We start from the raw sequence: 12,952 nt of genomic DNA, 5'->3' as shown, positions 1-12,952 counted from the left end.
GGAATAAGATGAATTCAAGGTTTATCCTGACATGAATTTCCATGGTGAAACCATAATTCTCAAGGATAAACTTATAAATTGAGAAAGCCTACCTCTTCCTGATCTAAACATTCCAATCATATCCAAGCCAAAGAAGACAAAGTAAAGAGCAATCAAGAAGGTCAAGCCTGTCAGACTTCAATCCAAATCATTGGCCAAACCCAAACCAACTGTCAATAAGGGAGATCAACTCTTCATTTGTTACATCAAAGAATTCTCAGACATAAATCTTTATCTGGATGAGCTAGAAGAAGGTAGAGCTATTGATGCTTATAAACATCTTCCAGAAAGATTAGTGTTCAGGTACAAGGGTGGAAAAGAGATGACTTGGCCACTTCACAGAATTTTCAATGAAGGCTAATCTGTTTTGGTGAAAATTTTCTCCTCAATAAAGAAGAATTTTGGATTCAACATTGTTGCCAAGAAAATGGTACTAAATAAAATTGAGGAGATAATGAACATCAAAAGAAACCCAAATGCACTCCCAAGAGCATTAACTATTCTATTCACTAGATAAAGAGTGCATTTGAGGCCTTACTAGATAATAGAGTTCAAAGATGAAAAATGCATCAGAAGATTCTTCAGATTGGAAGATCAGCTTAAGATTTCAAGCAATGAAACTCTCATGGATATGCAAGAAAAGCCGGATCAGACAAATGAGGATAAATCTGAATTCTACAAGCAATTTTAACACCAGATTGAAGAAAATAATGAGAAGTTGGGTAAGAAGTTCAGACAGTCAAGGAAATAATCTAAATCTGCTCAGTCTAGAGTAGCACCTTGAAAATGGCTTGTGAGACTCTCTACAAACCTTCCTCTATATGTTTGTCATTAATTTGCAGCACTTGTAAATTTTATCTACTATAATTCAGTCTGTATTCATAGGGTGTTTTGTTATCATCAAGTTTCTCTTAATTTATGGCTATAATTCCAGTAGACAAAAATTTGTGGAGATTGTTAGGAATATATTGTGTACTTGATGATAAGTTAAACAAAACACTTAGTAGATTTTATCTAGTAACTTTATAGCTTTCAATGGATGATCACTTCAATATCCGTTGAAAGGGTAGCTTATGTATTAATAAGTTTAGTAGCACATTTCTACATATTGTAATGCCTTAAAGAACTAGATATTGTAGAATATTTTAAGTCATGTTGAATACTAGATTGATATAAAAGATAGGTTTGCTAATTGTAAATATTAGATGTCATATAATCTTGTATAAATGAAATGGAGTTAACTGCTATAAAGATAGTCTCAAAGGATGTTCCACAAGGCTTCAACAGATGATCAACTAAATTCTCAACGGATGATCAACTAGACTCTCAACGGATGATCCAACAAAATCCCAATGGATGATCCCACTGAGTTTTAACGGATGATCTAACTGAGTTCCAATAGATGAACAAATTCAAAAGAGCAGTTGATAGTGACTTGACAGTCATATGCGTTGATTATAGGCAAATGGAATGTGGCAGCCTATTTACAGGTTTTAGGGAACAAAGAAGCATTTTCATTTCCATGCCAAACTGAAGATATTCAAAGATGCTGGATTGAGAAATAGAGAACCATGAAATTAGACTAGAAATATTTTGTCTTATTTGTTTGTCTTTTAATCATGTAACTTGGTGATATATAAACCAAGTGTAGCAAGTAGAATAGTATCCAAGTTAGTAGGCAATTACCAGAGAAATAGATAAAGTTATATCTGTAAAGAATTTCTCTGTTCTTGTAAGTTCAACTTGTAAGTAGCTATGTGCAAAGATATTGCATCACAGAGTTCTCATATTAATATATCTCTGTTGGATAAATTCAATCCACCAGAAAGTTTTTAAATACTTGTATTTGATAAATTTGTGTTTGATTTCTTCAATACTCTCATTCCGTACTTTAGCTAAATCAAACACTGATATATATTCATAGTAGAATAGTTTTTAAAATTGAAAAAGTAGCCAGAATTACATTCAACTCCCCTTATGTTTGTTGGGAATAAAAATTGGGATAAACAAGAGCAACAACTTTGCTTGTGTTGCAGATGCTCCAAGAAAAAAATGTCAAAAATATGGCTCTGTTAATTATCTAACTCACCTTTGTAAAAAGGTTGTTAGTAAGCTAGGAATGGGAGCATGCAAGTACAATGAAGCAAAAACTGAAAATCCCTACTCATTATGTGATAAGTTTGATTGCATACCTTGCAACATGAAAGTAATGATAAGTTGCCACAAGCTAACAGTTGATCTTAAGGAAATCAATATTAATTCTTCAGCTAAAAAGGATAATGCACATCATTCAATGAACTCTATTCTTTCTGAATCATCAAACTCTACCTCTATCAAATCTGTTAACAAGAAGAAAGTACCCAACACTGCTTGGGTTGCTAAACCCACTTAAACTCATTGTGCGCAGGGCAAAAAGAAAAAAGTCATATGGATCACAGATAGTGGATACTCAAGACATATGACAGTTGATATGGCCCTGCTATCACAGTTTGAGGAGAAGGCTGGCCCATTAGTGACTTTTGGAGACAACAGCAAAGGTTTCACAATGGGATATATATGGCAAATTGATTTCTGGAAATGTTGTCATTGAAGATGTATGATAAGTGGCATTTTATACCACTTAGAACGTCTTAAAATGGCTTAAATTGGTGTCTTGAAATCAAGTATTTTGTGTATTTGATGCGTTTTTCTAGTGTTTATGCATTTCAGGGTATTAGTTGCATTTCGGAGGATGAATCATCAAGAATATGCCTTAGCATGTGTTCACCGTTGAGAGAGGAAAAGAACGGGCAGATTACGGAGAAGAAACGGAGCAAACCTGGAATTTTTCCAGTAGGGTCCTGCGCGCCCGCGCAGCAATGCTGAGCGGCCGCGCAGCAGCCTTGCGCGCCCGCGCAGAAATGCTGAGCGGCCGCGCAGGGTCGGGTAAAAAGTTGAATTATTTTAGACTTCTACTTCTGTTTGGCTTCCAACTTCTATGTAATCTGAGTTTTATGGGACTATTATATAAGTAGATTTGAGACGTTTTCATAGAGAAAAAAGAAGGAGATTATGTTTTAGATTGTGTTTTGCGCAAGGAGCAAAGGAGATAAGGAAGAAGACCGATTTAGCACACTGCAGCGAAGAGGAAGCATATTTACTTGTGACTCTTGTTTCGTTGTAACGTTGGATGCTAGTTTTCTTGCTTTGACTTATTTACTCTTGTGATGTACTCTGTTTTAATATAATTAGTTTAGTTATTATTTTCTTGTGTTGTTTATCATGATTTCATATGAACCCATGATGGCAATAAGTTCTATTATGGGCTAATTGTGATCATGGGGTTGCAACGGATTTATTATGGAATTTTTTAGTTAATTGTTTAATACTTTAGTGTGTGATGATTGCATGATATCTAGTATTGGTTGTGCGTATTCGTCTTATGTGCGTCGCGAACATATAAGATAGGGTGTTAATCTCTTGTGAAGCGACGGTGGATCTTGAGATTTAGAACTTGCCATGCTAGCATAGGTTCATGTACGTTGTGCATGATTAGTGGATAACTCTAACAGTTTTATTTGCCCTATGTAATCAAAAGGAATAACTTGTGCTTAAATCGTTGTGTTGTCAATTTCTGTAGACATATAGGAACTCAACATGATTGATGACTACTCAACTTCTATCTTAATTGTGGATGCTTGGTAGAATGGTATTAGTACAATGAAAGTTGGCTTTTATCAGTTTCGTGTTATTCGATTAATATCATCACTATCACATGCTAAAGGTAATAACAATGGCTATAGAAGGAAGTAATAATGAAGTTGTGATCTCATGAGTGTTTTATTATTGATAAATTGAAGTGTTAGTTAAGTGGTTAATTAAGTAGTTAATTATAGTTAATATTTAATCAACAATTTTAAGTGTTATTATCTTAACATTGAGAAGTAATCATACATTGGTGAGTGAGTTAAATTAGACAATAAATTAGTCTGAGTCTCTGAGGGAACGAACTAGAAAGTATTCTATATTACTTGCGAACGCGTATACTTGCGTGAATATTAGTGCGTGTTTTTGCCCTAACAAGTTTTTGGCGCCGCTGCCGGGGACTCGGCGTATTTGTTTAGTTTATGTACTTACCATCATTGGTCATTAGGAGTCAGTGATTAGGACGTAGTAGTTAATTACTCTTTTCGGTTGTGTTTCAGGTACTTTATCAAGCGTTTATGCAAACTCGTTCTCGTGCTCGCAAGAGGACCTTAGATACAGCTGAGGAGAAAGACGAAGTTCTTGATACTCCGGAGAAGTTAAATTTTGAGGATTCGGATTCAGGAACTGAGCAGAAAGAACCAGTAAATATGGGATATCGTATTGTTCAAGCTGATCCAGCTCTTATGGATTTTTCTCGGCCTAAAATTGATGACATTCAGTCAAGCATCCTTCATCCGGCTATTCAAGCTAACACCTTTGAAATCAAGCCGGGCACTATTCAGATGGTGCAGAATTCTGTTTCTTTTGGAGGAGCGGCAACTGAAGACCCCAACATGCACATAAGGAATTTTGTCGAGATCTGCAACACTTTTAAGTATAATGGCGTGACTGATGAGGCTATCAAGTTGAGGCTTTTCCCATTCTCACTGAGGGATAAAGCTAAAGACTGGTTACATTCTGAACCAGCTGGGTCCATCACTACGTGGCAAGATCTTGCGCAAAAGTTTCTGGTAAAGTTTTATCCAATGGCAAAGACTGCTGCTATGAGGAGTGCTCTTACTCAGTTTGCGCAGCAACCTACAGAATCTATGTGCGAGGCTTGGGAACGCTACAAGGAAATGTTGAGAAAATGTCCACATCATGGAATGCCGGATTGGATGGTAATCACTGGTTTTTATAATGGTTTGGGGGCCCAATCTCAGCCCATGCTCGATGCAGCAGCTGGAGGAGCCTTATGGGCTAAAAGCTATACTGAGGCGTATAATCTTATAGAGACAATGGCTGCAAACGAGCATCAAAACCCAACTCAGAGGATGACGTCAGGCAAGGTAGCAGGTATTCTGGAAGTTGATGCAGCCACCGCTATTGCAGCTCAGCTCCAAGCGCTATCAATGAAGGTTGATTCTCTGGCTACGTATGGAGTTAATCAAATAGCTATGGTTTGTGAGCTTTGTGCAGGTTCTCATGCTACGGATCAGTGTTCTCTTGTCAACGAATCTGTTCAGTATGTGAATAATTATCAGCGACAACAGCAGCCTGTGCCAGCGACCTATCATCCTAACAACAGAAATCATCCAAATTTCAGCTGGGGGAATAATTAGAATGCTATTCAGCCAACATATCAGCAAGGAGTAAGTAAACAGTTTAACCCACCTGGATTCCAGCAACCACAGCAGTATGCTACAAGGCAATCATATCCTTAACAGGGAAGTGCAGCTGCACCTACTAGTGCTGATTTTGAGGAACTTAAGCTGTTGTGCAAGAGTCAGGCGGTTTCTATCAAGACCTTGGAAAATCAAATCGATTAATTAGCCAATGCAGTGCTCAATCGTCAACCTGGTACTCTTCCCAGTGACACGGAAGTACCAGGCAGGAAGGAAGCTAAAGATCAAGTCAAGGCTATTACCTTAAGGTCTGGAAAAGTAGCTGATGCTGAAAAGGCAAAAGAAGTCAAAGCTGAAGTTAGAGATGAAGAATCTAAGCAAAAGGAGAAAGTGGCGGAACCAAAGAAGACTACTGTTGAACACACTCTGCCTGAGGCTAATACAGGGGAGAAACAGCTCTATCCTCCACCACCTTTTCCTAAGAGATTGCAGCAACAAAAGCTGGATAGACAGTTCGGGAAGTTTCTGGAGGTGTTCAAGAAATTTCACATCAATATACCTTTCGCTGAGGCTCTGGAACAAATGCCTAGTTATGCGAAGTTTATGAAGACTATTCTTTCAAGGAAGGTGAAACTGGATGACCTTGAAACCGTTGCTCTCACGGAAGAATGCAGCGCTGTTCTGCAGCAAAAGTTACCACCAAAACTAAAAGATCCAGGAAGCTTCACCATTCCTTGCACCATTGGCAATCTAACTTTTGACAAATGCCTTTGTGATTTGGGAGCAAGCATTAATCTGATGCCGTTATCGATCTTTAAAAAGCTGGATCTGCCTGATCCAAAACCCACATACATGTCGCTATAATTGGCTGACCGTTCCATTACTTACCCAAGGGGCATAGTTGAGGATGTGCTCGTCAAGGTGGATAAGCTCTTCTTTCCTGCAGATTTTGTTATTCTGGATTTTGAGGAAGATAAGAAGATTCCCATAATCTTGGGAAGGCCTTTCTTGGCTACTGGCCGTACCTTGATAGATGTGCAAAAAGGGGAACTTACTATGCGGGTCCAAGATCAGGATGTGACCTTCAACGTATTCAAGGCAATGAAATTCCCTACAGAAGATGAGGGGTGCTTAAAAGTGGATGTGATTGATTCTGCGGTTACTTCGGAACTCGATCACATGCTAATGTCTGATGCATTGGAAAAGGCCTTAGTGGGGGATTTTGACAGCGATGATGAAGATAGCAACGAGCAATTACAATATCTGAACGCTTCTCCATGGAAGCGAAAGCTCGACATACCATTTGAATCTCTTGGTACTTCTGACCTTAAGAATGCTGAAGGAAAGCTCAAACCATCAATAGAGGAAGCACCTACCTTGGAGCCCAAACCATTACCTGAACACTTGAGGTATGCTTTTTTAGGTGATTCATCTACGTTACCTGTTATTATTTCAGCTGACCTTTCAGGTAGTGAGGAAGACAAGCTCCTAAGGATTTTGAGAGAATTCAAATCGGCTATAGGATGGACCATAGCAGACATCAAGGGGATAAGTCCTTCATATTGTATGCATAAAATTCTGTTAGAGGAAGGTAGTAAGCCAACTGTGGAACATCAGCGAAGACTGAACCCGATCATGAAGGAGGTGGTGAAGAAAGAAATTCTGAAATGGCTAGATGCATGCATCATTTATCCTATTTCTGACAGCTCGTGGGTGAGCCCCGTGCAATGTGTACCTAAGAAAGGAGGTATCACTGTGGTCGTAAATGAAAAGAATGAGCTCATCCCTACTCGAACAGTTACAGGATGGAGAGTATGCATGGATTATAGAAAATTGAACAAAGCCACAAGGAAGGATCACTTCCCTCTCCCATTCATTGATCAAATGCTTGACAGATTGGCGGGACATGAGTATTTTTGTCTTCTGGATGGTTATTCCGGGTATAATCAGATTTGTATTGCACCAGAGGATCAGGAAAAGACTACCTTCACTTGTCCATTTGGCACATTTGCTTTTCGTAGAGTTTCATTTGGGTTATGTGGCACCCCGGCCACCTTTCAGAGATGTATGATGGCTATATTCTCTGACATGATTGGAAATAACGTCGAAGTGTTCATGGATGACTTCTCCGTCTTTGGACACTCATATGAGGAATGTTTGAATAATCTGCGCGCCGTACTCAAAAGATGCGTGGAAACTAATTTGGTGCTTAATTGGGAGAAATGTCATTTTACGATGCGTGAAGGCATTATCCTTGGGCATAAGGTCTCTAGCAAAGGTCTGGAGGTGGACAAGGCCAAGGTGGGAGTCATTGAAAATCTTCCCCCACCTAATTCGGTGAAAGGAATCCGTAGTTTTCTTGGTCATGCGGGTTTTTATCGGCGATTCATCAAGGACTTTTCAAAGATATCTAAGCCGTTGTGCAATTTACTTGAGAAAGATGTGCCTTTCAAATTTGATGATGAATGTTTGGCAACATTCGAGACTCTCAAGGAGAGTTTGATCACGACACCAGTTATTACAGCACCAGATTGGACATAACCGTTTGAGATGATGTGTGATGCGAGTGACTATGCGGTAGGTGCAGTTCTGGGACAGCGCAAGAAAAATCTCTTCCATGTGGTCTACTATGCGAGTAAGACTTTAAATGGGGCCCAATTGAACTACACCACTATTGAGAAGGAGCTTTTGGCTATAGTCTTTGGCTTTGAGAAATTTCGATCTTATCTGCTTGGTATGAAAGTAACAGTATTCACTGATCATGCAGCTATTCACTATCTGGTTTCTAAGAAGGATTCGAAGCCGAGACTCATTCGTTGGGTGCTTTTACTTCAGGAATTTGAGTTAGAGATCAAAGATAGAAAAGGTACTGAGAATCAAGTAGCTGACCATCTCTCTAGGTTGGAGAATCCCGATTCTACTTCACAAGATAGGACGTTAATCAATGAATCTTTTCCGGATGAGCAGTTGTTTGCATTTCAGGAGGAAGAACCATGGTTTGCAGATATTGTAAACTATCTTGTCAGCAATATAATGTCGCTTAATTTGACATCCGCTCAAAAGAAGAAGTTTCTGCATGAGGTTAAGTGGTATATGTGGGATGAACCATATTTATTTAGACAAGGAGCTGACCAGATCATCAGGAGATGTATCCCGTTCTGTGAGACGGAGGGGATATTACGAGACTGCCATTCCACGGTTTATGGTGGACACTATGGAGGTGAGAAGACGGCAGCTCGTATTCTGCAAGCAGGTTTTTTCTGGCCTACTTTGTTCAAGGATACTCATCAGTTTGTTTTAAGGTGTGATCGTTGCCAAAGAGTGGGAAATTTGTCAAGGAAGGATGAGATGCCATTAAATGTGATGCTTGAAGTCGAGGTCTTTGATGTATGGGGAATCGATTTCATGGGGCCTTTTATCTCGTCTTGCAATAATCAGTACATCTTGCTGGCAGTCGATTATGTCTCAAAATGGGTCGAAGTTAAAGCTTTACCGACAAATGATGCAAAGGCAGTGCTAAATTTTCTTTATAAGCAAATTTTCACAAGGTTTGGAACGCCTCGGGTAATCATAAGTGATGAAGGATCACATTTTTGCAACCGTAAGTTCACTTCTATGATGCAGCGTTATAATGTGAATCATCGAGTAGCTACTGCCTATCATCCGCAAACAAATGGTCAAGCGGAAGTGTCTAACAGAGAGATAAAGTGCATTCTAGAGAAGGTTGTTTGTCCGTCAAGGAAGGATTGGTCTTTAAAGCTCGATGAAGCTGTTTTGGCTTACAGAACAGCATACAAAACTCCACTTGGGATGTCACCGTTTCAGTTGGTGTACGGTAAGGGATGTCATCTACCGGCGGAGCTTGAGCATAAGGCCTATTGGGCATTGAAGAAATTGAACCTGGATTTAGATGCAGCTGGTAAGAAAAGAATGCTTCAGCTTAATGAACTTGATGAATTTCGACTTCAAGCGTACGATAATAACAAAATGTATAAGGAAAAGGTGAAGAGGTGGCACGATAGGAAGCTACATCCTAAGTTATTTGTGCCAGGGCAACAAGTTCTGTTATTCAACTCTCGGCTCCGACTTTTTCCTGGGAAGTTGAAATCAAGGTGGTCTGGACCTTTTATTGTCAAAACTGTGTTTCCACATGGAGCGGTGGAAATTTTTGAGAATGATTCGGACCAAGCATTCAAGGTTAACGGTCAGCGGTTGAAGCACTACTATGGGGACATGACAAACCGAGAGGTGGTTAGTGCCATTTTGTTGACTACTTGAGAAAGGTACGGAACGTCAAGCTAATGACGAAAAAGAAGCGCTGCGTGGGAGGCAACCCATGAATTGTTGTTACAGGAACCCTTAGAAGTTAATAACCTATCCAAAAACACAAAAAAAATCAGAAAACAGGGGCTGAAATTTTTTTTTCCAGAGACCCTCTGCGCGCCCGCGCAGAAATGCTAAGCGGCCGCGCAGGGGTCGAATTCCAGAAATTTTTTTGCAGTTCAGAAAAAAAAAAAAAAAACAAACAAAAACACAAAAACCCATCACAGCCCATAAACCCACGAATTCTTTTCCCATTACCCCATAATTTTATCCCTCAACCCCACTCCTAATCTAATTTAACCTACTCCACACCCTATATATACATACACCTTTCCTACATATCTCCCACAAACTTCCTACACTTAAACCCTCTCATAAACATCAAAAATCAGTTCTTACACACTTTTATTCACAAATCAATGGCACCCAAGAGAGCACGCACTATTGACAGCAGCAGCACAGTTCCTACTGCTGATTTATCAAGGGGTACTGCTGCAAGGCCTCGGTAAACTGACAGAGCTGCGGAGGAGGAGTACACTAGGCTGTTGGGGAAGCCGATTCTGAAGGAGAGGGGGTTTTTACCATCAGGGAGGGATGGTGAGTTGTTGCCCATGATTACAGAGAAGGGGTGGATAGCTTTTTGTGAGTCACCCGAAGCAGTACCGATGAGTGTTGTTCGTGAGTTCTACACGAACGCGAAGGATGAAAAGAATGGATTTTCTGTAGTTCGTGGGCTGACGGTTGATTATCATCCTGCGGCAATTCGCCGTGTGATTGGACAGCGAGAGAGGAAGCCCGAGGAGGAGAACTGGAATGAGAAGACTGCTGAGGATTTTGATTTGGATTTGATTTGTGCGACTCTCTGTCGACCGGGCACAGTTTGGAACCGCAGTCCAGCCAATAATGAGTATCGTCACTTTCCGGCGATCGCCATGAACAGGTATGCCCGTGCATGGAATGCATTTATATGTGCTAATATTTTGCCTTCTTCACATGCACACGAGGTCACAGTTGAGAGAGCACAGTTGTTGTGGGGAATTCTGAATGAGGAATACTATGTGGACCTTGGTGAGTTTATCTACCAAGGGATTCTGAAGTTTTTGAGGGGAGCAAAGCATATGAACATACCTTATGCATCCACGGTTACGAAGCTATGCCGAGCAGTAGGAGTGAACTGGCCGACTCATGAGCAGTTGCAGTTGCCAGCAGCTCCGATAGATTCTGGCACTCTGAATGGGATGCAGGAGTGGACCGGTGGTGAGCCTGAGGAGCATGGGCTGGGTTATCGTCTTCCAGGAGGGCGTCCAGCACGAGGTGCTACTATGGCTAGGCCAGGGCATGGTGAGGCTGGTTCTTCGAGAGCTCAAGAGGGTGCTGGGATGGGTGATGCCCAGTATAGGAGGCTTTCACGGCGGATGGATGCCATGTATGAGACGCAGAGCAGGTTTGCTCAGGAGCTCACTCTTGCGTTACGGACTGCTTTTCGAGGCCTTGGAGCTGATATCCAGTGGCCAGTTTTTGGTGAGGACTCTGCATACCCGCCGCCTGATACTCCACCCACTGAGGGTGATGATGATGATGACTCCGAGTAGGTATACCCTGTGTTCCTTTCTACTACCTTCACTGGGGACAGTGAAGATTTTAAGTTTGGGGGTGGTAGTTAAGGAATATTTTGTGTGTGTCATATAGCTGCATATTCATGATAGTTAGTTCATATAGTTGCATAATTTTTGCCATATAGTTTTTTTATATAGCTTTATTTGTTTATCATATCATATAGCTCATGCATATACCATGATCCCTTTTGCAATGATTTATCGACTGAATTATGATATTGATGCGAGTGTAGTGATAGCATTAAAGTGATATTAAGTTGTGTAGGTTGATATGCATGCTAGAAGCACTTGTATTTTCACTAAGTCTTAGAGAATGCTTAAGGGCTAGATTGTTGTTATGATCTGATTATTTTCGAGGATAATCTATTTATTATGCTTTGAATTTGATAATAGGTTCTTAGTGGTAAAGGCATGAAAAAGAAAAAGAATGGAGTAAAAATGAAATTTGTTGCTAGTTGTGGCTAGGCGTCAAATGGCTAGTAGCCGGCTCGCATGTTATGCGAGTAGTCTAGGGTTGAGCAAGATGGAGCGAAACGCACTTGCTCAGAGAAAAAAAAAAAATTTTTTTTTTGCATAATTGATCAAGAGTGGGCTCTTTGGTATTCGAGTTATTAAGTTCTTAGGGGACTTTGTGCCTAGTGACCTAAGGCTTTTAGAGTCTGGGATCCGCTAATCTAACGCTCGTTACATGGATACCATTGTATAAGTCTTTTGTGGACCTCACTCATTGCACGGTCAAATAAGCATTTGAGTTGTAAATAAAAAGCACGATTCCGTAGTAAGCTCCAGAGTTCTTGTAGTGTTGTATATCACTTTGTGCCTAGAATTTTTATTCTTTGTATAATCGTAGGATTGCCTTGAAGATAGTCTAGTCATAGTAATTGGTCTAGTTCCGAAGCATATGTGTTAAGCATTTGCACACACCACGTTTCTGGCTGTATGTCCGTTTGCATGAGTTTATTGATCTTTAGTGTCTAACTGCATTCGTTGAGACGTGACAATTTGGTTGGTTAATTGTAGTAAGGGGGATCGTTGCATTTTCATATAGATTGTATTCATGCATATTTTTATTTGTTTTGAGTCTGTGACGCTTGAGGACAAACATCGATTTAAGTTTGGGGGTGTGATAAGTGGCATTTTATACCACTTAGAACGTCTTAAAATGGCTTAAATTGGTGTCTTGAAATCAAGTATTTTGTGTATTTGATGCGTTTTTCTAGTGTTTATGCATTTCAGGGTATTAGTTGCATTTCGGAGGAGGAATCATCAAGAATAAGCCTTGGCATGTGTTCACCGTTGAGAGAGGAAAAGAACGGGCAGATTACGGCGAAGAAACGGAGCAAACCTGGAATTTTTCCAGTAGGGTCCTGCGCGCCCGCGCAGCAATGCTGAGCGGCCGCGCAGCAATGCTGAGCGGCCGCGCAGCAGCCTTGCTCGCCCGCGCAGAAATGCTGAGCGGCCGCGCAGGGTCGGGGAAAAAGTTGAATTATTTTAGACTTCTACTTCTGTTTGGCTTCCAACTTCTATATAATCTGAGTTTTATGGGACTATTATATAAGTAGATTTGAGACGTTTTCATAGAGAAAAAAGAAGGAGATTATGTTTTAGATTGTGTTTTGCGCAAGGAGCGAAGGAGATAAGGAAGAAGACCGATTTAACACACTGCAGCGAAGAGGAAGCATA

General features: G+C 40.4%; 1 non-coding gene across 1 annotated transcript; it reads right to left on the bottom strand.

The window, feature by feature from the left end:
• Window positions 1–4,766: 4,766 nt before the first annotated feature.
• On the bottom strand, window positions 4,767–4,873 carry LOC141722394 (small nucleolar RNA R71). Its single transcript, XR_012575415.1, has one exon. It is a non-coding gene; the product is annotated as a small nucleolar RNA R71 (small nucleolar RNA).
• Between the last annotated feature and the right edge of the window lie 8,079 nt (window positions 4,874–12,952).

Source organism: Apium graveolens, chromosome 4, assembly GCF_009905375.1.
Source record: "Apium graveolens cultivar Ventura chromosome 4, ASM990537v1, whole genome shotgun sequence".
Classification (NCBI taxonomy): Eukaryota; Viridiplantae; Streptophyta; class Magnoliopsida; order Apiales; family Apiaceae; genus Apium; species Apium graveolens.
This window is presented reverse-complemented; position numbering and strand designations above follow the sequence as displayed.